The following is a 26682-nucleotide window of genomic DNA, read 5'->3' as shown; positions in this document are numbered from 1 at the left end:
AGAGAGGGGGGGTCAGTGTGGGAGAGAGGGGGGTTCAGTGTGGAGAGAGAGAGGAGGTGTCGTGCAAGAGCGCGAGAGGGGGGTCAGCGGGGGAGAGAGTGAGGGGGGGTCAGTACGGGAGAGAGAGGAGGGGTCAGTGTGGGAGACCGCGACGGGTGGGTTAGTGTGGGAGAGCGCGAGGGGGGGGGTCAGCGTGGGAGAGAGTGTGAGGGGGGGAGAGAGAGAGACGGGGGTCAGTGTGGGAAAGAGAGGGTCAGTGTGGGGGAGAGAGAGAGGGAGAGAGCGGTCAGTGAGGGAGAGGGGGGTCTGAGGCAGAGGGAGTGGGGTCAGTGTGGGAGAGGGGGTCAGTGTGGGAGAGAGGGGGGGTCAGTGAGGGAGAGGGGGGGTCAGTACGGGACAGAGAGGAGGGGTCAGTGTGGGAGACCGCGAGGGGTGGGTTAGTGTGGGAGAGCACGGGGGGGTGGTTAGTGTGGGAGAGAGAGTGGGGTCAGTGTGGGGAGAGAGAGAGAGTGAGGTGTCATGGGAGAGCGCGAGAGGGGGGTCAGTGTGGGGGAGAGAGAGACGGGGGTCAGCGTGGGAGAGAGAGTGGTCAGACAGGGCGAGGGGGGGTCAGTGTGGGAGAGAGTGGTCAGAGAGGGAGGGGGGGGTCAGTGTGGGAGAGAGGGGGGTCAGTGTGGGAGAGAGAGAGGGGTCAGTGTGGGAGAGAGAGGTGGGTCAGTGTGGAGAGGGGGCGTCAGTGTGGGAGAGAGAGGGGGGGCTCAGTGTGGGAGAGAGAGGGGGGGCTCAGTGTGGGAGAGAGAGAGGGGGGTCAGTGCGGGAGAGAGAGAGGGGGTCAGTGCGGGAGAGAAAGGGGGGTCAGTGTGGGAAAGAGGGATTAGTGTTGGAAGGAGATAGAGATCAGTGAGGTAGGTGGGAGAGACGGGGCCAGTGTGAGAGGGAGAAAGAAAGAGGTGTCAGTGTGGGGGAGCAAGCGAGAGGTCAGTGTGAGAGGGAAAGTGTCAAAGTGGGAGAGAGTGAGAGAGAAAGCAGTCAATGGGGGAGAGAAAAGCAAGAGGTCAGAGAGAGGGTCAGTGGGAGAGAAGAGTCATTGTGGGAGGGAGAAAGGGTGGTCAGTGTTGAGAGAGAGTAGTCAGTGTGAGAGAGAGAGCAGGCGATCAGCATTGATGGGGGAGAGAGGAGTCAGTGCGCAAGAGGGAGAGAAAGAGGGTGTCATTGTGGGAGGAAGAAGGGGTTTTGGAGGACAGAGTATTGTCAGTCTGAGGGGGGTCTGTGTGGGAGGACAAGGGGAGGGAAATAGTCGGTCTCTGAGTGGGATAGGGTGGGAGTGGGTCAGTGAGGACCAGTTGCCCATGGTGACAATCGAGTTGACCCCTGACCTCTCACCTGGACCAGTCCAGCTCCACGTTTCCATTCTGGTCTTTGGGAAGCGCGTTGAACATTTCTGGTGCAGAAAGAAAAGTCACTTGAGTGGCTGACCTCTGACACACAATTCCCCCACCATTTGTGAACTACTGCCCAATTCACATACACACCTCCCACAGTTCCTCCCTCACTGTTCCCTTCGCCCACCCCACCCCTCACTGCGCTCTGAACTCACTGAAGACGGCCTCCAGGCGGATCAGGCAGGAGACGAAGTTGTCAAAGTCCAGGACCATCTCCTGGTTGTCGGAGTAACGGGCCACCAGGATCTGGCTGAGTTGGTTGTTGAGGTGGAAGCCTGCAGGGCGGGGTGAGAGTGCAGTCAGTATCAGACCCTTAGACTAGCTGATGATGGCACAGAGGAAAGCAGTTTCGTTTATGGGTTTAGAGGTCAGGGTGGGAGAGTGGTCAGGGTTTTCCACATGTAAGCACACCCTTTGGCCCAACCTTTCCATGCTATCTAAACTGAGCCCAAATACCTCTATATCAAGGGTTCACAACCTCTTGATGCCATGGACCAATGTTATTAAGCAATATCATTAAGGTTTTGGGAACCCCTGCTCTGATCCTTGCCTCTCCATGTATCTGTTTGTCCTTGCCTCTCCATGTATCTGTTTGTGCCTTTTATACAGTATAATTATATTTGTCTCTGCAACTCCTGCAGCTTGAGCCAAAATCCAACCACTCCGCGTGGAAATAAAAAGCCTTCCAATCTTTCCCCTTCTACTTTCTGATACTCTGTCATTTCAAACACTCCAGCGCTGCAGAAAAGACTGACCAATCTCCCTACCTGTGCCCCTCATGATTAAACTTCTACAGCATCAGTCCAGATAAGATCCCTGTGAATCTCCACTCCAGTTCAATAACATCCCTCAAGCTTACTAATCATGTGACATACATCCTCATCCAAATCATGCTTTAGTTATGACTCATAGGTCCCACACCCCGAGCTGTAATAGCGTCGCACTAACTGCTACACTCTGGTGGCGCCCCATACATATGGCAAACAACAGTGGACCCAGCACCGATCCCTGCAGCATGCCACCAGTCTCAGGTGCCCCCCCCCCCCCACCCAATCCAAAACAAAATCAACCCTTCCCTGTTTTCTTCTGCCTCCTTCCAGCAAGTCAATTCTATATCCAGTTGACTAGCTCACCTTGGATCCCATGTGATCTAGCCTTCTGGACCAGCCTATCATGCAGGACTTTCTCACAGACTTCCTTGCTGAGGTCCACGTAGACAATGTCCCACCACCCCCACCCTTGACAATCCCCTTTATGTTCAATTGTCATTCAATCATGCACATGTATACAGCTAAATAGGACAATGTTCTTCCAGGTCCAAGGTGCAAAACGGTACCATCAGTCACAAACAACACACGGCCTGAATATTTCAGAAAATTCTAACTTGTGACATGATTTCCCACACATAAACTGTAATCAGTCCTATTGTTGGTTGGTCCTGTCTCTTAGATCTCCCTCCATTAACTCTCTCACCACTGATGTTAAGCTCATTGGCCAGTAGTTCCTTGGCTTGTCCTTGCAGTCCTTCAAGAACAGAGTAAATAGATAATAGAAGAGTACAGCACAGGAACAGGCCTTTTGGCCCACATATTGTGCCAAACCAGCTAAAAAGCAAATCAAAAATACCCAAACACTAATTCCTTCTACCTACACCATATCCCTCCATCTTCCTTACATCCACGTGCCCATCCAAATGTCTCTTAAAACCCTATAATGTATTTGCCTCTGCCACCATACGAGGCAGCGCATTCCAGGCATCCACCACTCTCTGAGTAAAGAACTTGCCCCTCACATCCCCTTTGAACCTACCCCTTCTCACCTTCAATGCATTCCCACAGGGCCAACAAACTAACATGTTCTTTAACAGATTTGACATTGTGGCCCCTGCCCATCCCCCACATGAGTCATCTGTTCTCAGCCCCCAACCAACACATATTCCACTCTCCCCTCCTACCCCTCCTCACAGTCCCCCACCCTGCTCTCATGACTACACCCCTTCCCCACACGAAACCACCATGGTGGGCTTCATAGCTGAACAGGTGAGAAGACAGCTGAAACGTCTCAACCCAAGCAAGGCTGCAGGACCGAATGGTGTCAGTACCAGGGTGCTCAAAGCCTGTGCCCCTCAGCTATGTGGAGTACTTTGCCATGTCTTCAACCTGAGCCTGAGGCTCCGGAGGGTTCCTGTGCTGTGGAAGACGCTGCGCCCCAGCGGCCTCAATGACTACAGACCGGTGGCATTGACCTCCCACATCATGAAGACCCTGGAGGGACTTGTTCTGGAGCTGCTCTGGCCTATGGTCAGGCCACACTTAGATCTCCTCCAGTTTGCCTACCAGCCCCAACTAAGAGTTGAGGATGCCATCGTCTACCTGCTGAACCATGTCTACACCCACCTGGACAAGCCAGCGAGCACTGTGAAGGTCATGTTTTTTGGCTTCTCCAGTGTGTTCAACACCATCCGCCCTGCTCTGCTGGGGGAGAAGCTGACAGCGATGCAGATGGATGCTTTCCTCGTATCATGGATTCTTGATTACCTGACTGGCAGACCTCAGTACGTGTGCTTGCAACACTGTGTGTCCGACAGAGTGATCAGCAGCACTGGGGCTCCACAGGGGACTGTCTTGTCTCCCTTTCTCTTCACCATTAACACTTCGGACTTCAACTACTGCACAGAGTCTTGACATCTTCAGAAGTTTTCTGATCACTCTGCCATAGTTGGATGCATCAGCAAGGGAGATGAGGCTGAGTACAGGGCTACGGTACGAAACTTTGTCACATGGTGTGAGCAGAATTATCTGCAGCTTAATGTGAAAAAGACTAAGGAGCTGGTGGTAGACCTGAGGAGAGCTAAGGTACCGGTGACCCCTGTTTCCATCCAGGGGGTCAGGGTGGACATGGTGGAGGATTACAAATACCTGGGGATACGAACTGACAATAAACTGGACTGGTCAAAGAACACTGAGGCTGTCTACAAGAAGGGTCAGAGCCGTCTCTATTTCTTGAGGAGACTGAGGTCCTTTAACATCTGCCGGACGATGCTGAGGATGTTCTACGAGTCTGTGGTGGCCAGTGCTATCATGTTTGCTGTTGTGTGCTGGGGCAGCAGGCTGAGGGTAGCAGACACCAACAGAATCAACAAACTAATTCGTAAGGCCAGTGATGTTGTGGGGATGGAACTGGACTCTCTGACGGTGGTGTCTGAAAAGGGGATGCTGTCCAAGTTGCATGCCATCTTGGACAATGTCTCCCATCCACTGCATAATGTACTGGTTGGGCACGGGAGTACACTCAGCCAGAGACTCATTCCACCGAGATGCAACACAGAGCGTTATAGGAAGTCATTCCTGCCTGTGGCCATCAAACTTTACAACTCCTCCCTTGGAGGGTCAGACACCCTGAACCAATAGGCTGGTCTTGGACTTATTTTCTGGCATAATTTACATGTTATTAATTAACTATTTACAGTTTTATTACTATTTATTATTTATGGTGCAAATGTAACGAAAACCAATTTCCCCTGGGATCAATAAAGTATGACTATGACTACTATGGTGTGAGGCATTTCAACCCTGGGAAACAGATACTATGTCCACTGTATCTATGCCTCTCATAATCTTGTAGATCTCTATCACATCTCCCCTCAGCTTCTGGCTCTCCAGAGAAAACTAGCCTCTCGTAATAGCACATGCCTTCTAAACCTGGCAGCATCCGGTTAAATCTCTTCAACACCCTCTCCAAACCTTCCTATAGTGTGGCAACAGAATTATACACAATACTCGAGATGTGACCCCAGAGTTTTATAAAGTTGCAACGTAACCTCTGGACTTTTGAACTCAATGCCTTGACTAATGAAAGCAAGCATTCCATCAGCCTTCTTACCCACCCCATCAACCTGTGTAATCACTTTCACGGAGCTATGAACATGGATCCCAAAATCTCTCTGCTCAGCAACACTATTGAGGGTCTTGCCCTTAACAGTGTATTGTCTCCTTGCATTTGGCCCTCCTAAAGTGCAACACCTCACATTTATCCAGGTTAAACTCCATCTGCCATTTTCTTTGCCAATATCTGCAATTGATCTACATTGTTCTGTATTCTTCACCAGTCTTCTACACTATCCACAACTCCACCAGTCCTAAATCTTCTAACCCACCCATCTACATTTTCATCCAGATCCTTTATATACATCACAAACAACTGAGGTCCCAGCACAGATCCCTGCAGAACACCACTAATTACAGATCTCCAGCTCGAATAAGTCCCTTCCACCACTATCCTCTCTCTTCTATGTGCAAGCCAGTTCTGAATCCAAACAGACATTTTGCCACCGTCCCCATGCATCATAATCTTCTGGATTAGTCTCCCATGAGGGACTTTGTCAAACACCTTACTAACATCCATGTAGACAACATCCACTGCCCTACCTTCATCAGTCTCTCTCATCACCTTGTCAAAAAACTCAGTCAAGTGGGTGAGGCACAGCCTGCCACACACAAAGCCGTGCTGGCTCTCCCTAATCAGGCCATGGGTTTCCAAATGCTCATATGCTATCCCTAAGAATTTTCTCCAGCAATTTCCCTACAACTGATGTCAGACTCACCGGTTGATAGTTCCCATGATTTTCCCTTGTTCCTTTTTAAATAGAGGTACAACATTAGCCATTCACCAGTCTTCTGAGACCTCACCTGCAGCTAGAGAGGACTTTTGCCTCCTTCAATAATCTGAGTAAATCCCATCAGCCCTGCAGACTTATCCATCTTAATACTCATTAGCAGACCCAGCACTTCCTCCTCCTTGACGTATAAATGCCCTAACATATTTATACAAGTAGGCCACAATATTTGCTATTCTCCAGTCTTCTGGTACCAACCTGTGGCTAATAACGATACAAATATGTCTGCCAAGCCTCCAGCAATCTCTTCCCTACCGTCCCACAATGTCCTAGAATAAACTGGGATTTATCCACCTTCTGTGGGGCTTATAAGTACAATTCCATAAAGTGATCACTCTCTTCTTGTTTCTAAATTCCACCCATATAGCTTTGCTGGACAATCCCACAGAATAATCTTTGGTATTAAGAGTGATGTTCTCCATCATCATAAACATTGCTCTCCACCTCTATCACCCCTGTGGCACCTGTATGCCAGAGCACTGCATAGTCAGTCTGTCCCCTTCCTCAACTGGGTTCTAACAGGCACAATATTCCAGTTCCATGTACTCATACCCTGAGTTCACTGCCTTACTTATCAGACTTCTTTCATCAAATAAATGCAGTTTATTCTATCAGACCTTTTGCCGCTTAAGTTAATATTTATGTTTGCCTCAACTTTCTCACCCTCCTACTCAGGATTCCACCCCACCTTGCCAAGACTAGTTTTAACCCCCCAAGCAGCATCAGCACATCTTCCCACCAGGATATTAGTCCCTCTCCACTTCAGGTCACCCCCTAGCCCAGAAGGGATTGCAGTGTCCAAGAAGCTGATCCATTCCTCTTGCACCTCAACCAGGCACCCATCTGCCACAGTAGCCCGTGGTACCAGGAATAATGCGCGGATTAGAACCCCGAAGGTCCTGTTTTGTAACCACCTGCTCATCCTCAATGCAGTCCTCACCTGTTCCCTCCAGAGCCACCCGCATCTCACTGGAAGTCATGGTGCCCGAGTTATCTATGTCATGCTTCTTGTAGATTTTCTGAAAGGAGACACAAACCCTGCATCAGCCAACCACTGGTCCCACTCACCGGTACCAAGTGCCCCACCCTCAACATCCTGGTGAGGGGTGTTGTCACCATTCACCACCAACACCGTGACTACATGGCCAGAGGCTGGGAACCTTATGTAGAGTGACCCACTTCCTGACACCACCCCCAGGGATCCTGAAGGGAATGACTCACTTGCTGGCTCCCCCACTTACAAGGCACAGGTCAGGAGTGTGAGAGGGATAGAGAAAGTATGGCACACCGACTTGAGCCCTCACATCTCTGTCTCCAAGGCCGATGAACAGGCATCTTACAAGAGGTGAATCCATGCAACCTTGCTGGTCCAGACGGTGTACCTGATCAGGTACTAAATTTATGAAAGGACCAATCACTAAAGACCCTCACTACCTGGGACATACCCTCTTTCATTGCTATCATCAGGGGAAGGTACAGGAGCGTGAAGACACACACTCAATGTTCAGAACAGATTATTCCCCTCCTTTCAGATATCTGAATGGTCCGTGAGCACCACCTCTTTTACACAACACATTCCCTGCTGCCGCAAAAACTACAAATCTCCCAACACACCCAGCGTAAACTTGGCCTCGACTTTCATGGAACCCTTTCCCCTGTCGTCGGGGATTGCAGCTCCAACGTCCGAACCAACCCATCAACTTCCCTACCACTCACCAGGAACTTCTGGATCTTGTCCCACAGTTTCTTGAATTCCACCAGGCCCAGTTTCCCATTCCCGTCGCGCTAAAACGTGTGGTTAAGGAAGAACATTGCTGACAGCTGCACAGGCACAAGGGATCTCACCTCCCGGAGGACCCGCGCCAATGCAGGTGGAGACCCCTGCACCACCTCACCACTGATATGTGGGGAAACCCGCCCTCCCCTCCTCCCACTGCACAGCACCAGGCAGAGCGGATACATCGAGCAGGTTGACCATGTTGCGACAGGTCTCCAGTCCAAACCCGTCTGTTTGTATGTCCGACCCTGTAGGGGAAACAATCGAGTTAGAGAGAGTGGGGAGAGATGGGGGCTACAGAAAGAGACGCGTGTGAATGAGGAGGGGCGAGGGTTATAGGAAGAGACATATGAATGGGGAGGGGCGAGGGTTACAGGAAGGGACACGTGTGAATGGGGGAGGGGCGAGGGTTATAGGAAGAGACATATGAATGGGGAGGGGCGAGGGTTATAGGAAGGGACACGTGTGAATGCGGGAGGGGCGAGGGTTATAGGAAGATACACGTGTTGAATGGGGGAGGGGCGAGGGTTATAGGAAGGGACACGTGTGAATGGGGAGGGGCGAGGGTTATAGGAATAGACACATGTGAATGGGGAGGGGCGAGGGTTATAGGAAGAGATGTGTGAATGGGGAGGGGCGAGAGTTATAGGAAGAGACACGTGTGAATGGGGAGGGGCGAGGGTTACAGGAAGGGACACGTGTGAATGGGGAGGGGCGAGGGTTATAGGAAGGGACACGTGTGAATGGGGAGGGGCGAGGGTTACAGGAAGGGACACGTGTGAATGGGAGGGGCGAGGGTTATAGGAAGAGACACGTGTGAATGGGGAGGGGCGAGGGTTATAGGAAGGGACACGTGTGAATGGGGAGGGGCGAGGGTTACAGGAAGGGACACGTGAATGGGGAGGGGCGAGGGTTACAGGAAGGGACACGTGTGAATGGGGAGGGGCGAGGGTTACAGGAAGAGACACGTGTGAATGCGGAGGGCGAGGGTTATAGGAGGAGATGTGTGAATGGGGAGGGGCGAGGGTTACAGGAAGGGACACGTGTGAATGGGGAGGGGTGGGGGTTATACTAAGGGACACGTGTGAATGGGGAGGAGCGAGGGTTATAGGAAGAGATGTGTGAATGGGGAGGGGCGAGGGTTATAGGAAGAGATGTGTGAATGGGGAGGGGCGAGTTATAGGAAGGGACACGTGTGAATGGGGAGGGGCGAGGGTTATAGGAAGAGACACGTGTGAATGGGGGAGGGGCGAGGGTTATAGGAAGAGATGTGTGAATGGGGAGGGGCGAGGGTTACAGGAAGGGACAAGTGTGAATGGGAAGGGGCGAGGGTTATAGGAAGGGACACGTGTGAATGGGGAGGGGCGAGGGTTACAGGAAGGGAAACGTGTGAATGGGGGAGGGGTGGGGGTTATAGGAAGGGACACGTGTGAATGGAGGAGGGGCGAGGGTTATAGGAAGGGACACGTGTGAATGGAGGAGGGGCGAGGGTTATAGGAAGGGACACGTGTGAATGGGGGAGGGGCGAGGGTTATAGGAAGGGACACGTGTGAATGGGGAGGGGCGAGGGTTATAGAAAGAGATGTGTGAATGGGAGGGGCAAGGGTTATAGGAAGATACACGTGTGAATGGGGGAGGTGCGAGGGTTATAGGAAGGGACACGTGTGAATGGGGGAGGTGCGAGGGTTATAGGAAGGGACACGTGTGAATGGGGAGGGGCGAGGGTTACAGGAAGGGACACGTGTGAATGGGGAGGGGTGGGGGTTATAGGAAGGGACACGTGTGAATGGGAGGGGCGAGGGTTATAGGAAGAGACACGTGAATGGGGGGCGAGGGTTATAGGAAGGGACACGTGTGAATGGGGAGGGGCGAGGGTTATAGGAAGGATACGTGTGAATGGGGAGGGGCGAGGGTTATAGGAAGGGACACGTGAATGGGGAGGGCGAGGGTTATAGGAAGAGACACGTGTGAATGGGGAGGGGCGAGGGTTATAGGAAGGGACACGTGTGAATGGGGGAGGGGCGAGGGTTATAGGAAGAGACACGTGTGAATGGGGAGGGGCGAGGGTTACAGAAGGGACACGTGTGAATGGGGAGGGGCGAGGGTTATAGGAAGAGACACGTGTGAATGGGGAGGGGCGAGGGTTATAGGAAGGGACACGTGTGGATGGGGAGGGGCGAGGGTTATAGGAAGAGATGCTGTGAATGGGGAGGGGCGAGGGTTATAGGAAGGGACACGTGTGAATGGGGGAGGGGCGAGGGTTATAGGAAGATACACGTGTGAATGGGGAGGGGCGAGGGTCTACTAGGAAGGGACACGTGTGAATGGGGGAGGGGCGAGGGTTATAGGAAGAGATGTGTGAATGGGGAGGGGCGAGGGTTACAGGAAGGGACACGTGTGAATGGGGGAGGGGTGGGGGTTATAGGAAGGGACACGTGTGAATGGGGGAGGGGCGAGGGTTATAGGAAGATACACGTGTGAATGGGGAGGGGCGAGGGTTATAGGAAGAGATGTGTGAATGGGGAGGTGCGAGGGTTATAGGAAGGGACACGTGTGAATGGGGAGGGGCGAGGGTTATAGGAAGGGACACGTGTGAATGGGGAGGGGCGAGGGTTATAGGAAGAGATGTGTGAATGGGGAGGGGCGAGGGTTATAGGAAGGGACACGTGTGAATGGGGACGGGCGAGGGTTATAGGAAGGGACACGTGAATGGGGAGGGGCGAGGGTTATAGGAAGGGACACGTGTGAATGGGGAGAGGCGAGGGTTATAGGAAGGGACACGTGTGAATGGGGAGGGGCGAGGGTTATAGGAAGGGACACGTGTGAATGGGGAGGGGCGAGGGTTATAGGAAGGGACACGTGTGAATGGGGAGGGGCGAGGGTTACAGGAAGAGACACGTGTGAATGGGGAGGGGCGAGGGTTATAGGAAGGGATGTGTGAATGGGGAGGGGCGAGGGTTATAGGAAGGGACACGTGTGAATGGGGAGGGGCGAGGGTTATAGGAAGGGACACGTGTGAATGGGGAGGCGCGAGGGTTACAGGAATAGACACATGTGAATGGGGAGGGGCGAGAGTTATAGGAAGAGACACGTGAATGGGGAGGGGCGAGGGTTATAGGAAGGGACACGTGTGAATGGGGGAGGGGCAAGAGTTATAGGAAGGGACACGTGTGAATGGGAGGGGTGGGGGTTATAGGAAGGGACACGTGTGAATGGGGAGGGGCGAGGGTTATAGGAAGATACACGTGTGAATGGGGAGGGGCGAGGGTTATAGGAAGGGCCACGTGTGAATGGGGAAGGGCGAGGGTTATAGGAAGGGACACGTGTGAATGGGGAGGGGCGAGGGTTATAGGAAGAGACACGTGAATGGGGAGGGGCGAGGGTTATAGGAAGAGACACGTGTGAATGGGGAGGGGCGAGGGTTATAGGAAGGGACACGTGTGAATGGGGGAGGGGCAAGAGTTATAGGAAGAGACACGTGTGAATGGGGAGGGGCGAGGGTTATAGGAAGGTACACACGTTAAGTGGGAGGAGGGCTCTATAGGAAGAGACATGCGTGAATGGGGAAGTGGAGGAGACTTTAGGAGGAGACATGCATGCATGTTCAAGGTGCGGAGGCAGGGGGAGAGAGGATGATTTAGTTTTGCTAATGGTGTGACCAATGCCCCAAGACCGATCACCACCCCAAGACTTACGACTCGACACAACTTTGTTGAGGATCCGTTGGAGACCAAAAACAGAGATCTGACCATCCTAGGGAGGGAGTGGGGTGGGGGAAACAGAGAGTCTGAGTGTTCGGGACACACATCAAACCTCACCCCCCAACACTGACACAGAGCACTCCCCCCAACAACAGAGACACAGAACACCCCCCCACAACAAAGACACAGACCACCACCCCCCAACAACAGACACCATCCCCACAACACAGACTCAACACTCCTGCCCCCCCCCCCCCCCACAACACTGATGCAGACCACCACCCTCACACAAAAACCACCGGGCCGCACTCACCGGGCCAGCCAGTTTGCCAAACAAGGCCTTGAAGTTGTCCGGGGACATCTTCCTCACTGACCTCAACCTGGAACCAACAGAGGGCATGAGCTGGGTGTCCAGAGGGGTGGGAGGGAGGTGGCGGGCGCGGTGAGGGGGAGGTGGAGGTCTGTGGGAGGGTGTGAGGGAAGGTGGCAACAGAGGTGGGAGTCTGGGTGTGTTTGGAGGGGAGGAGATTGGTTAGATGAGAGGGATATGGTAGGTATCCATCCACATAGACGTCCAAACTTCCTTTATATGTTGCAATCAAACCCGCATCCACCACTTCTGCTGGCAGCTCATCTCACACTTGCACTACCCTCTGAAAGAAGTAATCTCCCCAAAGGATCAGACACGTACCTCGTCCTCGAAGTCTGCTCGAATCTCCTTGGTGTCCACTGGCCTGTGGAGAGATGGGGAAGGCAAATTGAAGTCTGACTCCTGACCCACCTACACTTCCACCCTTGCCCTCTCGCTCCCCTTTCACAATCCCCACAATAAAAAGCATCCATATTCAAAGTTTGGATGGCATCATCCAGTTCACCTGACCCCTGACCCCTCCCCGACCCAACTCACGCCCGCTCCCCACCACCCCAGCCCGGCCCCTCCACCCAGTCAATCGAAACCCACCCACACTCACTGGGTGAGGGAGCTGGTCTGCGTGAAGACCCTCAGGGCGAAGTCCCCGTCCTTGTGGGGCTCGAATGTAGAGGGGACAACCAGGTACTGGCCGGGGGGCAGCGCGAAGCGGCTTGACACCTCGCGTAGGTTAATGAAGCTCTCGGAGCGAACACGGGACCCATGGGTGATGAAGTATGAGCGATCGAGGTGCACATTGTTCACCGACTTGTACTGGGGTAGAGAGCAAGAGGAAGAGGTGGGGGAGATAAAATAAATTACGCAAGTGTCAGTTCCCCTGTATCCCTCCCATTCCGCCCATCAGCTCTGTGCTGGCCCTCAGGACTCTTTGTGCAGTGATTCCCCTCCCCCCAGAGAGATATACACTCACTCTCCTCCCTCACACTGCCGACACCTCCCCATTCCCCTTTCATCGTGTCGTCGCCTGGCCCCACCCCTCTCCCCTTCCCCTGGCACTACCGCCCTCCCAATCTCCACCACCCCTTTCCTGCCCCCGGCACTACACCTGTCTCCCTCCCCCACTTCTTGTCTCCTCTCCCCGCCCCCCCACACACATCCACCCTCTGTCTGTCTCCCTCCCCCAGCACTAATCCTATCCCTCCCCCTTCTCCCTGTACCGGTCCCTCTGCAGCGGTGACCATCAGTGAGGGGAGAGCTTCCACGTACCTCAGCGGGAACCTGTAAACAGATATACACTTTCAAAGAAAATAAACATTATTTATCAAAAGAAATTATTTACAAGAAGATACCATTGAAAACCCTTTCATTCCTAGTCAATGCTTTCCGTGTACAGCTCTATTACATTCATACACACTAATAACAATTTGGCCCCTCATGTGGCCCACTGAGGTGGTATTCTAACTGCAAGAGTAACAATTGAGGGTCTTCTCCCAACCAGCCCTCCCTCTCCAGAGAACAACAAGGGTTATAGTCCCAAAACAGAAATGGGATTAGACAGGAGCTGGGGACTTCACTGGAAACCCCTGTTAAAACATGTCCACATCCGGCCCATAGATGGTATTCAAACATCAACTGCACGTTGCCCAGGACAGTTATGTTGCAGTAAGAGAGAGAACGGCAAGGTTAAGGAACCTAAACTTGGATGCTAGGATCAGTGGTAAATTTAGTCAAGAGGAGAAAAACATATGGAAGGTTTCGGAAGATAAAATCTAACTGGGCCCTTGAGGAATACAGAAGCAGCAAGAAGGGGTTCAAGCAGGAGATTAGGAAGGACAAAGTGCTGTGAAATGTCCCTGGCAAGTAGGATGAAAGAGAATCCCAAGGCATTTTATACATATTAAAACAGGAGAGCAACAAGGGAGAGGGTAGGACCACTCAGGGATGAAGGAGAGAATTTATCAGAGGATGTGGGTGAGGTACTAAGTATTTTGCATCAGTATACGTCAAGGAGAAGGATATGGAGGGAAGAGCTGGCAGTGTGGGATGTGCTGATGTGCTCAGGCATTTTGAGATCAGGAAGGAGCTGGTGCTGGGTCTTCTAACAAGCATGAAAGTGGATAAGTCTCTGGAGCCTGATGGGATCTAACCAAGTTACTAAAGGAGCCAAGACAGGAGGTTTCTGCGGCCTTGACAAAGATCCCAGCAATAGACGAGGTCCTAGAGGACTGAAAAGAAGACAATGCTGTTCGTTTGTTGAAGAAGGGAGATAGGGGTATTCCAGGACAGTACAGCTGTGAGCATCGTGTCTGTGGTGGGGAGTTATTGGAGAGAGGTGCAGATGGGTACAGGCCCCATCGCAGTGTTTGGTTGGACTCACGTCGTAGACGGCGAAGCCGATGGTGTGCATGTCCTCGCCCATCTTCCTCTGGCAACGCCGGTTCTTCTGAATCAGCGCCACCACGAAGCTGCAATTCCCGTCACTGTCATCCCCATCTGGCTCCTCCAGCGTGATCTTAAACTGTGGATTCGTCCAGAATGTCCCTGTACACAGGACATCGCGAAGAACACAGATCATCAAAAACAGGGATATGGAACTTTACGCACAAGAACAAGGACACCAGCGCAAAATTGGCCCTATGGCCATCCACGACTGAGCAAACCATGACGTCAATTCAAACCAATCCCCGCACTTCCCGCGCGCAGCCCGCATCACTCCACTCCCTGACTGTACATGGTTCGTATCTCAATGGAAGGACCCAGTAGGGGAGTGGGAACTGTACCTGGGTATTTTCTGCACCCCCTCACATCCCCACCGTGGGGTGGAGTGGCGGGTGGTGGGGGGGAGGGGAGAGTTGTCGGATGATCTGAGGCCCATACCTGGGTAGTTGCGACACCCCCCAGCAGTTGATCCCCGTCTCCATCTCTCGGTAAACAGGCTGTAGTCCCACTTTAGCACCTGGTCACTGCTGAGGGTGTCGGGTGTGAGGTTACACACCTCCAGCCGAGAGTAGTGGCGAAGGAAATCCGGGTATGTCATCCTGTGGGAAACGAGTGGGCCACGTCAATAGGAGGGTGGGGGTAGTGGGGAGGGGGGTCAGCAAAAGGAGGACATCTGGCCGGTGACCAGACATCAGCTCACCAATCCCCACCCTGTACTCGATCGACAGTACAGCAAAGCAGGCCACTCAGCCCACTGTCACCAGGCCGGTGCACCAACAGCGATCGTCCACATTCCATCTCGCTGCTTTGAACGCACCAACTTCTCCCTTTCAGCACAATGCCTCCCCCCATCTCCCACTCACCCCCAGTCTGAGAGTCTGAGTTCTACACTCCCCTAACCTGACTGTGACCCCTGCCTACCTCTGCCCTGCAGGATTTTATAAACCTCAGTAAGGTCAGTCCCAGCCTGTCAAGTCTTCTCCATTCAACAAGCCCTCCGGTCCCGGTAACTTCCTTCTGAATCTTGACTGCACCCTCTGCAGCAGCTTAATGGCAAATTTCCTGTAGCAAAGTGAACCCTCCTGTAGCTCGGTAAAGCCTCCCGCAGTGTGGTAAACCTTCCTACAGCTCAGTGCTTCTACCCTCTACCCTCGAGCCCCACAAGGACGGTGACTGCGCCCCAAGAGTCTTCAAGCAGAGCAGCTCCCTCACCCAGTGAGTGCGGGTGGGTGGCCTTCCAGTGACTGGGTGGTAGGCAAGGGGTCCAGCCCAGGAGATCAGGATCTCAAAACACCCTTCTTCACTGAACACTCATCTGTAAACTTGCTAACCATGCCTATCCATTCTCATCTGACGGACAGCAGTGGGCCCAGCACTGATCGGTAGGGTACACCCCTAGTCACAGGCCTCCCTGTCCAAGAAACAACCTTCCACAGAGCCCTTCAGCTTCCAACCACCGGCAACTAGGAATCCAGCCAGCTGGCTCTCCTGGGATTCTGTCATCTAACCTCCCAGACCAGCCCATTGTGCAGGACCTGGGGAGTCAGCCGTCTGCTGCCCTGTCCCCATCGATTGTCATGCTCACCACCTCCTCAGTCAGAGCTGTGAGTCCACTCGCAAACCGTGACATAAAACCTCTGTCAGACTCCAGCCACCACTGTCCAACCATCCCACATGGTCCTGGGACACACAGACAGCTCAAAGACACCCCCCCCCCCCCCAGTTCTCTGTACCGGCTGTCTCCAGTCTTCTCTCTTCCTCCCCTTCCCCTGGTCTCTCCCCCCTCAGGTCTCCAGACTCTGACTCTCTCTCTCTCTCTCCCCCCCACCCCCCCCACCCCTTTCTCTCCCACCACTTCCTCTGGTCCCAGCACCATCTCCCTTGGGAGGGACCTACCAGAACTCCCCATCCTCCGTGCGCTGCCGCAGTCGCTGCCGATCCTCGCCCGACACACCGCTCCACTGGGCCGAGCTGTGGGTGAGGCGATGGGGGTAGTCAATTGGCTGTTTCTCAGCACCCATACCCTGACACAAACCAGTTTACCCACCCAACAAACACCCTGCCCAATCTCACCCCCAACCCTGGCACAGACATCCCCACCCACCCAAGCGCACAGGCATACCCACCCTCTGACCCGATACCAGCGCAACCCTTACCCATCACCACAGACAAACCCACGCTCACCCACACACATTCCCCCAGCACCCTACCCCCACATAAACAACCCTCACCCTCGCCTACACACACATACCCCCATACAAACACACCCCCTACCCGTCACCACAGACACAAACCCCACCCTCCCCACACAACCCCACCCTTACATCCCCTGTGACACCCACACACACATACAAAGAAGCAGGAATGGTTTAGTCCCGAATACACCACACACCATCCATGCACCCCCACCTGGGACACCAGACTCCATTATCACCCCAAGATCACCCCACCCTCACCATAGTCTTTCAGTACCCTCCACCTGTCACCAGACTCGTCCCACACCCTAACTCCATGTCCACCCCAAGCCCTCACCCACCTGTCACTCCAGGCACCTGTCCACTCCACCTCCCCCCAGGGGTTACGGATCCTCACCAACTGCACTGGGCTCCCTCGGAACATCACCTGAAGGGGAGAGAGATCTGTTAGTGACCCTTACACCCCACCCCCATCCCTACACAACACCCCTCAACCCCATCCCTACACAACTCCCCCCACCCCATCCCTATACAACTCCCTTCACCCCTTATCCCCACCCCACCCAGTCTACATGGAGATTTTCATCACATTATGATCACCCTTCCCCAACACAAGATCTGGGACCCATTTCCAATGTCCTCCCCAACTCTGGCCTTCCCACTTACCAAAGTCTCCCCTCCCCAACCCCCAATACCTTGTCCCCCAGCCCCACCCACCTCCTCGGCACCAGTCAGAGAGTAGGCGTGACCTTTGACCAGTTTCTGGGATGTGATCGCCTCCGTTTCCGACGCGCTGGTGATCTGAATGCAGAGAAATGATGGTCACGTCCAGGCACGTGGAAACCCTCCTCCACCTCCTCCACCCACCTCACCCTCCGACCCAGGATCACCCTTAGCCACCTCCCTCCCCGACTCTGAACCAAGCCCTACCCACCTCCCTCCCTGCGACCATCCCATAACCCGCCCTCTCATTCCCTTCTCCGGATCACCCCACACTCTCCAACACCCCACCCCACCTCATTCCCCAACAGCAACTCCTGGGACATGTCCCTTCACATCCTTCCCCTCCGGTCATGTGAGCTCTCAATCCTGCAACCCTGACTCACATCAATTGAGCAGCCCAGGAGGGAGCCCCTCTCCAAAGCCTTTCGGATGATGTTGAACAGGTTGGGAGGTGGAGACTTCAACTCAAACCACTCGGCGACCCCTCCTGTGAAATCCTCAAACCCCTCGGTCGTTGATCCGCCCGACAGCGCCTCGTAACTGCCGTTCAACCTGCAGGGAGTAGGGGGCAACAGTGTGTACAAGGGCAGTCCCACACTGAGAAACAGGGAGATCGGAGTTCAAGGGTCAATGGGACAGAGGTCGGCGGTCAGTAGTCGTCACTCACTTGGCATAGGCTTTCTCCAGCAGGGCGCTCCAGAATTCATCCCGCTCAGCCGAGTGGACAAAGAGCAGCTGCCCATTCCGACTGGGCAGTCGGTCATCGATCACCACGTCTACCCACTCCCCGAACTGCCAGAACTGGGCACAAGGGCAAGGGGGTCAGTGTCCACTCCGCAATCCCACCCCCTCCACCCCCACCCCACACCCCTGCCACTGGGACCACTGGTCCATCTGTCCATTGATTCTTCACCGCTCCCCCACCACCACCACCATCCCCCCTCCCCCCGGGGTCAAGGAGCAGACGCCATTCCCAGCCAGGGGTCAGGGGGCAAACGATGTACCTGGCTGTGGTCAGGAATCAGAGTGCAGATGGCACACCAGCCAGGGGTCAGAGTGTGGACGGCGTACCTGACCAGGGTCAGGGTGAGGGAGCAAACAGCATGCCCTTGGGTCAGAGGTCAGGATTACCTGGAAATGGAAGATGCCAGCGTACCCAGGCCCGAATCCCTGTCCGTCTGGGACCACGCGGGCTAGGACCTCAGAGTTGAGGGTGAGGGAGGCGATGGCTGCCAGGAGCCAGCAATCTCCTGCAAAACATAGACCAGAGTTGTCAGTCTGATCCCTCCTCGCCCTTATTCACGGCACCTACCGCTCTGTAAAACCTGCCCCCACATTTCCTTTAGGCCTGCCACCTCTCACCTGAAATACACACCCTCTCATACTAAACATTTCAACACTGGGAAAAAGATGCTCTCAACTCTATCTATGCCTCTCATAATCTTATAAACCTCCAGCAGATCTGCCCTCAGCCTCTGGCGCTCCAGAGAAAACAAGCCAAGTTTGTACAACCTCTCATTATAGCACACGCCCTCTAATCCAGGCAGCATCTTGGTAAACCTCTTATGCACCCTCTCCAAAGCCTCGACATCCTTCCTACAGAGGGGTGACCAGAACTCCAAGTTCAGCCTGCCCAGAGAGTTTTATACAGTTGCAATGTGACTTCGTGACTCCTATACTCAGTGCCCCGACTCCTGACTCCTATATTCCGGTAACAGCCAGCATGCCGTATACTCATATGTGTAAAGCAGCCGGACCAATGGATGGAGATGAGGGAGCCGCTCACCACTGGGAATTCTGGCCAAAGCCTCCAGCCACCCTGTCACTGTGATGTAGAGGGAAATGCAGAGCGAGAACTAGTCTCATGAGCCAACCCTACACACAGCGTGGGACATCCCTCAGAAACCGTTCCACCAGGGTTTTCCTGTAGCCTCTCCCCACCCTCCCCCTTGTCTGCTGTCTGGGCACCCTGAGACAGTCTGCTCTACCCCTCCAGCAGTGAGGGTGGGGGGCAGGTATCAGCAGTCTCACTGAGCCCTCGCCCTTTACCTGGGAACCTGGGGTGGAGCCTTGCACAGAGACAAAGGTAGTTAAGTTTTTTTTTAAATCATTAACCAAAATAAACTTTATTCATTATAAAAAGCATCATCAAGAATAAACCATGCAATGCCTTTTTACTCACAGACAATGCATTTAGCATTAAATGACATTGTTTAAAACCAATAGCACTGTCACCACTTGTGGTTCCTGTGGGCTGGTACACAACTACAGCTGAGGGCTTCCTCACCCAACCTTCCCCTCCCTCTTCAGTAGCAGGAGAACTCTGTACTCTGGTTCTTGCCCGCCGAGCTTCAGTCCGTCCCTCAGAATACCCTCTTGCAGCCTAGAAGTGCCAGTCGACAGCACTGCTCCGTGGACATCTTGGCATGTTGGCAGACCAACAAGTTTCGGACTGACCGAGACACGACTTCAAGGGGATTAGAATATAAAAGCAATGAGATGATGTTGAGGCTTTAAAAGACACTCGTCAGGCCGCACTTGGAGTATCGTCGACAGTTTTGGGCCCCATATCTCACAAAGGATGTGTTGCCATTGGAGGGAGACAGAGGTGGTGCACAAGGATGATTCTGGGAATGAAGGGGTTAACATATGAGGAGCGTTCAGGCAGCTTTGGGCCTGTAATCACTGGAATTTAGAAGAATGCGGGGAGATTGTGTTGAAACCTACCAACAATTGAAGGGGCGAGATAAGGTGGATGTGAACAGGATGTTTCCTGAGGTGGGGGTATCCAGAACTAGAGGGCAGACCTTTTATAACAGAAGTAATTTCTTTAGCCAGAGTGTAGTGAATCTATGGGAAGCTCTGCCACAGACTGTGGTGGAAGCCAATTCCATGCGTATATTTAAGACGGAAGTTGATCATTTCCCGATCGGTCAGGGCATCAAAGGATATGGCAAAAAGGCAGGTGTACGGGGCTGTGTGGGATCCGGGATCAGCCATGATGGAATGGCAGAACAGACTCGATGGGCTGAATGGCCCAATTCTGCTCCCATGTCTTATGATCTTTCACTGAGCTGATGATCTGCCAGCAACACTTGGTGTTTGTCTCTGTGTGCATCCCTGGGAATAGCCCGTAGATCAGAGAGTCCGCTGCCACGCAGGTGCCGCGGATGAAATGTGAATCAGGTCCCTTCATATTTCTCCACGCCCTGTTTGCAAACCCATGGTCTACAAACAGGTGAGCTACTGTCCCTTCCCCAGTACAGGTGTCCTGCAGGCAGACTACCGTGAGAGTGATGCTCCAGGTATGCAGGAAAGATCTGACTGGGAGGGCCCCTGTCACCAGCCAGGCAAGGTCCTGGTGCTTGTTGGAGAGGCCTGGGATGAGGCATTCTGCCAGACGGTCTGGACAGCCTGTTCAGGAAATCACCCCGTGTCCATTGAGTCCTTCCCCGCAGTGTCTGCAGCACATTCTATGCTGACCACTGCCTGACGGTCTTGTAGTCAAACGTGTTCATTCAAAAGAACTTTCCCCACGAAGGACAGGTAATGCCACAGCGCCCAGCTGACTGGCCTGTTGTGCGGCAACAGGACCAAACGCAACCTTCACAGCACTGGGGACACACAGAACCTCAGAACAGAATCAGGTTTAATATCACTGGCGTATGTTGCGAAATTTGTTTATGTGTGGCAGCAGTCATTGGAATACATAATAATAAAAAGCTATTCATTATAATAATTACATACATCTCCATCCATTCAGAAATCTGATGGCGGAGGGGTAAAAGCTGTTCCTAAAGCATTACGTGTTTGTCTTTAGGCTCCTGTACCTCCTCCTTGTTGGTAACCATGTGTCCTCGATGCCGGGGAGGCTAGTGCCCATGATGGAGCTGACTGAGTTCACAACTTCCTGCAGTTTTTTTCCAGTCCTGTGCAGGGGCCCCTCCATACCAGATGGTAATGCACTACATCTGCAGAAATTTACGAGTGTCTGGTGATGTAGCCAATCTCCTCAAACTCTTAAAGAAATATAATCACTGTTGCGCCTTCTCTGTAATTGCATCAATATGTTGGACCCAGGCTAAATGTTCAGAGATGTTGACACTCAACAACTTGAAACTGCTCACTCTTTCCATTTCCGATCCCTCGGAGGACTGGTGTGTGTTCCTTCAGCTTCCCCTCCCTGAAGTCCACAACCAATTCCACGGTCTCACTGACACTGAGTGCAAGGTTGTGTTATGACACCACTTGTGTTACCTCGCTTCTGTACGCCTCATCACCATTTGAAATTCTGCCAACAGCAGTTGTGTTTTCGGCAAATTTGTAGATGGTGTTGGAGCTGTGCCTAGCTATACAATTGTGGGTGTAGAGAGAGCAGACCGGTGGGTTAACCACACACAACTTTGAGGTGCGCCAGTGTTGATTTACCGGTGAGGCGGAGATGTTATTTCTGATCCGCACAGACTGTGGTCTCCCGGTGAGGAAGTCAAAGATCCAGTTGCAGAGGGAGGTACAGAGGCCCAGGTTTTGGAGCTTATTGATTAGCACTGAGGGATGATGGTGTTGAATGCGGAGCTGTAGTCAATAAACAGTAGCCTGATGTCAGGTATTGCTATTACCCAGGTGATCCACAGCTGAGTGGAGAGCCAGTGAGATTGCATCTACTGTAGGCTTATTGTGGTGATAGGCAAACTGCATGTATTGGTACTTGGTGCCCTGGCATTTAGGTTCCACACAGCCTAATGCAGCCACACGCGAAGGGGGTCATCAGGATGAGGGTGACATTGGGTGTGTCGTTAAGTTGGGTCGTATTCTCCCAGGGCTCCTGCCTCTTGTAGAGCCCGAGACAGACCATATTCCCTAGGGATGGAGAAGCTGCAGCCAATGTTTATGTGAACACTGGCTCCACTCCTGAACTCTAGCCACCTCATAGGGAGGGGTTTGGAGTTGAGAACCCCTCCTGGAACTGAGGGTACTGCCTGAGACAACTATTGCATCTCTCCCCAGGGTCTGTCAGTACCCAAGGTCCCTGGAGAGAGAGCAGTCCATGTCCACAAGCTCTCTGGAAGGGTTGTGGGACCATTGGGGCTTTGTAGTGAGCTTCATTCCTGTTCATGGGAACTGTGAATGTGTAAATTGTCAATTAACAGGCTGATACAAAGACAGGCAAAGTGGGTTAGACAGAGAGTCAGGGCTGCTTGCAGAGATAGAGGAGGGGAGGGGAGGGAGAGGAGAGGCGAGAGGTAGGGGTGAGGAGTGAGAGATGCAGGTGAGGGAGATGTGAGTGAGGGGGAGAAGCGGAGGTGAGGGGTGACTGGGGAGGGTGAGAGAGGGGTGATGAGGGCTGAGAGGTGAGGGAGGATGGGGGCTGGGGCAAGTTCAATGCAATCAAATACCCTCAGCCCTAGGTGAGTTCAGGCTCTAGGGCCAGGACAATCTCTGTCCCCTGCCAGCCCACAGCACCGTGAGAGATGGGATGGAACCAGCCTCCTGCCCACAGTCCCGTGGGACAGGACAGAAAACAGGTCCCTCCTGACTACAGGAAAGCACCCTGCTCTCACCACAGAGCTGAAGGGGCCAGGAAGCAGCTGGGAGGAGTGGCTGAGATTTCTGAGGGGTGGGGCTTGCTGATATCCGTGAGAAGCAGTTGACTCCCATCCCACCGAACAACATCCCACATTGTTCAAAACCCTGGATACCTGCCCAGGGCAGCCAACACCCCACCCAGCCAGAGTCACGGGATGGGCAACCTCAGCCTCCCTCTCCCCTCCAGCGAAACACATCCACCCCCTCCAGCCCGGAGTCCTACCCTGGCGCCACCAGTCCCTCCCAAACATCAATTCAAGGGGACGTAAGCGCAGCACACAGCTCTGAAACACAATCCTTCATGTGGCACTGTAGCAGAGAAACGCCGCATCCACACACGGTGCCTGTGCCAATAACTAAACCAATTCCATCTGCCTGCTCGTGGTTTCCCATCTAACAGCCTCTTAAACACCTCGACCGTATTGGCACCCACCATTGCCCCTGGCAGCACATTCAGATTTATATATCACATACACTGAAACATACAGTGAAAGGCATCATTTACATCACCAACCAACACACCTAACAGTGTGCTGTGGGCAGCCCACAGGTGTTGTCACACATTCTGTCGCCAACGCAGCACAGCAGCGGAGTGATCAGCGCATCACTTTACAGAGCAGCAACCGGGGCTCAATTCCCGCCAGTAACTGCAAGGAGTCAGCACGTTCTCCCCGTGACTGCGAGGGCTTCCACCAGGTGCTCTGGTTTCCTCCCACACTCCGAGCGAACACGTACAGGTCAGTAGGTTGATTGGTCACAGGTTTAAGTGGGTGGTGCCTGCAGTGCCAACATGGCTCCGTGTTCAAGACCACAATACAATGCAGAGCAACAAACAACGCCCACTTTCCCAGGCACAGACAGGCCTTCCACCCCAGGACAGGCCTCTGGGCCTCCAGTCCATCAGGGACCCTCCACACTGTGGGAAAAAAAACAGAACTTGGCCCACACATCTCTTTTAAACATTTCCCCTCTCATTTTAAATGCATGTCCTCTGCAATTAGACATTTCAACCCTGGGAAAACTGATTCTGTCCGTGCATTTTAATAAACCTTTGTCAGATCTCCTGTCTGTCCAAAGAAAATAACGTGCAAAATTGATCACAACTCCTTAAGCCTTAAAGCAGTTATGAATAAACATGTCTTGATTTTGTGGGAAGGTTTGAAATTGTGAGGAGAGGAGGGCATGTTCTGACAGTGTTAGACAGGAGCTGGGGAGTTAACTGGAAACAGGCATCTTGTGAAAGTCTACATCTGACATATGGGGTGTGTTTACAGACCAGAGGACAGGCATGTTCCCGTAGGAAGGAAGGGCAAGGCCCTGTGAAATGTCCTTGGCAAGTAGTATTAAAGAGAATCTCAAGGCATTTTATACCTACATTAAAATAAGAGGCTAACAAGCGAGAGGCTAGGACCACTCAGGAATAAACAAGGGAATTTATCAGTGGATGTGGGCAAGGTTCTTTGCATCAATCACAGCGTAACACAGCACAAAAACAGCCCTCTGGCCCACCTAGTCCATGCTGAACACAACATCCTCACTGCTAGTCGCAGTTAACTGTGTTTGGCCCTTAATCCTCCAAGCCCCACATCTCCATATACCTATTCAAATGCAGTTTAAATGTAGCAATTGTATCCTCCTCAAACACTTCCTCTGGCAGCTCGTTCAGGTTAAGAAATTTCATAGAACGGTACAGGCCCTTCAGCACTCCACTCACCCTTTAACCTAATCCAAGGTTAAAAATTTATTTGACAATTCCTCAAAAACGTTAATCAGGTCTGTGAGGCATGACCAACCTCACACCAAGTCAGTTAGGCCTACGAGGCAAGACCTGCTTCTCACAAAGTCAATCATCTCTGTGAGGCACAGCCTACTAATGTAAGCCTTTCTGGTCTATTCTTCACAGGATTATCCCTATTAGCTTTCTCGAACAAAGGTACAACCTTTGTAACCCTCCAAATTTCTGGCACTACCCCTATGATCAGTGAGAGTGCTAAGATCCCTGCCAAAGTAGGTACAGCAATCTCTTTCCTGGCTTCCTGTTGTAAACTGGGTTATATCCCATCTGGCCCCAGGGACTTATCTATCCTAATGTTTTTCAAAATCTCAAACACTGTCTCTTTGTTAACCTCAACATTAGTCTGTTCAGAACTGTCCACACTTATCAAGGTTGCTCTCGCTGGTGAACATTGAAGTGGAGTATTTGTTCAAGACTGTATATAATCACCCGCTCCCCCACCCACCCCTGCCTCTGCTAATGCTAACACGGCATTGCATGAGCTCTACAATGCCATCTGTGACCTTCAAACCAAACATCTCGATTGCATCTTCATTATCACGGGCGATTTTAACCATGTGGACCTAAAGACAGTCCTGCCTAAATTCCACCAGCATGGTGGTTTTGCTACCAGGGGTGAAAATACACCAGACCTGGTTTACTCTAACACACCGGGTGCCTAAACAGCAGTCTCTGAACCCCACATTGGACTCTCAGGTCACTTATCGGTAATGTTAAACCAGTGATCAAATGGGTCAAACCAATTCCAAAGCTGGTGAGAACCTGGCGTGAGGGTGCAATCTCTGCACTGCAGGACAGCTTTGATCATACGAACTGGAGAATGTTCAAAAGGCAGCCATGTTAACATTGAGGAATATGTGGATTCCGTGACCAGCTACGTAGAGAAGTGTACCGAGGATATTACCATCATGAAACACATCTGGGTGAAGGGGAGGTCAGAAGCCATGGCTTACTGCAGAGACGTGTGCACGGCTGAGGGGTCGTGATGCTGCCGTCAGATCAGAGGATGCAACAGCCACTTCTCAGGGAAGTAAGGACTGCACTTTCCTGCTCCATCAGCAAGGCAAAATGGGAGTATTCTCAGCGAATTTACAGTCACTTCTGCGATACCAGAGACACGAGGAGCACTGGCAGGGAATCCAGAGGAATACATCCTGGTCAGTGACCGGAACGCTTCACTCCCTCAGAGGCTGAATGTCTTTCACGCCCGATTTGATACGCAGAACAAAATGCTGGTGATGAAAGCATCCCTCCCCCCAGGGGAGAAGACACTGTCTGGCTGAAGCTGAGGTGTGGAAGCCCCTGGCCAGTGTCAACCCACAGAAGAATACGGGGCCCAATAATATACCAGGTCGGGTTCTGAAAGACTGTGCAGCCCAGCTGTTAGAGGTGCTGACGGGTATATTCAACATTTCTCCAGAACAGTCCATTGTCCTCTCAGTTTTCAAGGTGGCAAAGATCATTCCAGTGCAAAGAAGGTGACAGTAACCTGGCTAAATGACTATCGTCCAGTGACATTTACATCAACCACTATGAAATGCTTTGAGTGGCTGATCATAGGGCACGTTAAAGCCTTTCTCCTGGCTTCACTGGACCTATTCCAGTTCACTTATCATTCAAATTGATCCACTGATGACGCAATAGCCTCTGCACTCCAATCTGTCCTGTCCCACTTGGAAAATGGACTCTCATATGCCAGGCTGCTGTTTATAGATTTCAGTTCGGCGTTCAATACCTTCACACCCCAGAAACTGGTGGGGAACCTGTTCTCGCTGGGTCCTAACACTTCCCCCTGCAATTGGGGACTGGACTTAACACTAAGGCCACAGTCAGTCCGTGTGAGTAGCGACGTCCCTCGCCCCATTACGCTGAGCACTGCACTCCCTCAGGCCGTGTGCTCAGCCCGCTGCTGACCCATGACTGTGTCGCAGGATCCAGCTCAAACCGTGCCATCAAGTTTGCAGACGACATAACAGTCG

General features: G+C 52.6%; 1 pseudogene; it reads right to left on the bottom strand.

Moving 5' to 3' along the window:
* Positions 1 to 1357: 1357 nt before the first annotated feature.
* LOC140189244 (calpain-2 catalytic subunit-like) overlaps positions 1358 to 26682 on the bottom strand; it is a 40611-nt pseudogene continuing 15286 nt past the window's right edge.

This window comes from Mobula birostris, chromosome 2 (assembly GCF_030028105.1).
Source record: "Mobula birostris isolate sMobBir1 chromosome 2, sMobBir1.hap1, whole genome shotgun sequence".
NCBI lineage: Eukaryota > Metazoa > Chordata > Chondrichthyes > Myliobatiformes > Myliobatidae > Mobula > Mobula birostris.
This window is presented reverse-complemented; position numbering and strand designations above follow the sequence as displayed.